General features: G+C 38.5%; 1 protein-coding gene across 3 annotated transcripts in view; it reads left to right on the top strand.

Moving 5' to 3' along the window:
* The first annotated feature begins 390 nt into the window (after window positions 1-390).
* Window positions 391-2,530, top strand: part of LOC105996851 (serine/threonine-protein kinase MARK2-like) — a 15,216-nt gene continuing 13,076 nt past the window's right edge. For all 3 annotated transcript variants that reach the window (XR_001175627.1, XR_001175628.1, XM_013031089.1), the window contains exon 1: window positions 391-534. The gene's annotated coding sequence lies outside the window, so the exon portion shown is untranslated. The remainder of the gene's footprint in view (window positions 535-2,530) is intronic.

Raw genomic sequence — 2,530 nt, forward strand, 5'->3', positions numbered from 1 at the left:
TTGTTTTCTATATGGGTAAATAATACTATCCACAACCCAGTGAAATATAAAGTGGCTGCTACTTAGTATTTTTTTTGTCCGGTCGTTAGGCCTGAACTCTGGGCCTGGGCGCTGTCTCTCAGCTCTTCAGCTCAAGGCTAGCACTCTACCACTTGAGCCACAGAGCCACTTCAGGCTTTTTTCTTTTTGCTTACGTGGTGCTGAGGAATCGAACCCAGGGCCTCATGCATGCAAGGCAAGCGCTCTACCACTGAGCCACCTTCCCAGCCCATATTTTTTATTGGAATGTTGACAATAGTCCATTGGGAACAGAAAGAGTAAGCTTATTGTGGCAATTGAAAACCAAAATTGGTGCGTTTCTTGCTGTGACCTCTGAAAGACCCACTGGGATTGCATTCCCAAAACAGAGCACTGAAACACTGACTATACTTGGTTTTCTTTTCTTTCAATACAGGTAAAATTCCTGGGCACAGTAGTTTATGTGAACACAGTGAAAATATCTTACGTTGTTGTTTTGGAGTCTACATGTTGTAGGTAAGAGTAAGGCTGCTTCTTGCTGTGATGGTTTTGATGTTTGGGTGTGGGGCTTTAGAGTTGTGGGAGTAATAGTAGATCACAAATGTATTGAATGAGTGATTAAGTGATGGAATGCAGGTGTGTTCATTTTTAGTTTGCATGGGTTTGAAACTTATCATAGTCCTGACTTTGGGGTTTTAGAGTTGCACAGGTTTTCCCTAATCATTCCAGTTTTGAAGAATTAAGACATAGAACTCCTGATAGAATCTGTGACTCCTTCACACCAGAGCAGTGAAACCTTGGGCCTTTTTAATAAAATTTTAACAACATATTAGTTAAACATTAGAGCATTTCCTTATTATCTTTTATATGGTTACAGTTATTCCAAATGTCCACAGTCTCTTATCTCTTACCTGACCACATGCACTACATCCAAAAACATTTTCAACACATTTTATTATTCATTTTTTTCTACTTGGAAATAATACATTTCAAGCATATTCAACCTCCTCCATCGTTTTTAGCCCAACCCCACTGTGCTAGTATCCACACCCCCAATAGTGTATTTCTGTTTTCCTGTGCCTTCATTTCTCTGTTGACCAACAGCTTTATTTGTGGTTATTTATGCTGTGTTCATAAGACTAATTTTCAACAGTGTTTTTTCTTCTATTCCTTCTCCATTGCCCTTTTCTCCCAATAGCTCCTTAGTTGCATTCATGTTGTAGTTTGTCCATATACATATATAAAAATACACACACACACACATACACATATACACATACATGTGCGTATAGTATCATTATTTATGCATAAACATGTACATGCCTTTGAATGTATATTCTGGTAGATCAACATTTCACATGTGAGTGAACATAGACGTTCTTTTGTCTTTAATGCAGCAGTGTGGTATTCCCTAGACACCATGTTCCAAATGATGTATGCAACTAGTGGGTGGGGACAGGAGGGAATAACTGGGGGAGAGTGAGGGAAGAGGGTGACATTGTCTCAAAGGAAACGCATATTTTTTTACCTGACTTATGTGACTGTATCCCATCTGTATATTACGTTTGTGATAATCATTACAATAAAAAATATACATATAAAAATATAAAAAGAGGAACGTATTCTTTACCTGACTTACATAACTAATCCCTCGGTAGATCATTTTTATAATAATGATAAAAAAATTAAAAACTAAGAAGCTAAATTATTTCCTAACTGGATAAAGGCGGTTTAGGAAGGAGAGTTGGTTATAAAGCTAAACTTACAAATGTGAGAATATTCAGGAGCATGTTATTCTCTCCTATTACTTGTATAGTTATATTTGACTCAATGTTTATATTTGACTCCTCTAGTGACCTTCAATTACAGACAAAAAAACCTCTTGAAAGGAGAAATTCAATCTTAACAACTACTGGTTAATTTGTGATATAAATTTCTCTGAGTGTCTGCCTAGGTAGGTAACAATCTCCTTTCTCTGTCTTGAGTAGCCAGGATTATATGCATGAGCCAACAGGCCCCACACAATACTATGAGTGCTAAAAGACAAAGGAGTCCAGCTTTTGTTGTAGTTTTCAGACTTGAATCATAAAGGTCTTTGGGTGTACCGAATACATTCTCATTTCTTCTTTTTTCTTTATTATTTTTTTTAGGGTCCAGTCGAGCGGCCTGTACTCTGGGCCTGGGCGCTGTCCCTCAGCTCTTCAGCTCAAGGCTAGCGCTCTACCACTTGAGCCACAGCGCCCCTTCCGGCTTTTTTCTTTTTGCTCATGTGGTGCTGAGGAATCGAACCCAGGCATGCAAGGCAAGTGCTCTACTACTGACCACCTTCCCAGCCCCTTCATTTTCATTTCTAAATAAGTAAATAACACTATATACAACCTAGTGAAACATAAAGCTTCCAAAGCTTATTGATAAAGAAGAATCTGTGTGGACAGAAAGGAAGACCGGAGTAGTCACTTAGAGCCATGAGTCATGCCTTTTTGTTCTCTGACCTCACAAAGACCTCAGTGAT

Source organism: Dipodomys ordii, unplaced genomic scaffold (genome assembly GCF_000151885.1).
Source record: "Dipodomys ordii isolate 6190 unplaced genomic scaffold, Dord_2.0 Scaffold137, whole genome shotgun sequence".
NCBI classification, from domain to species: domain Eukaryota; kingdom Metazoa; phylum Chordata; class Mammalia; order Rodentia; family Heteromyidae; genus Dipodomys; species Dipodomys ordii.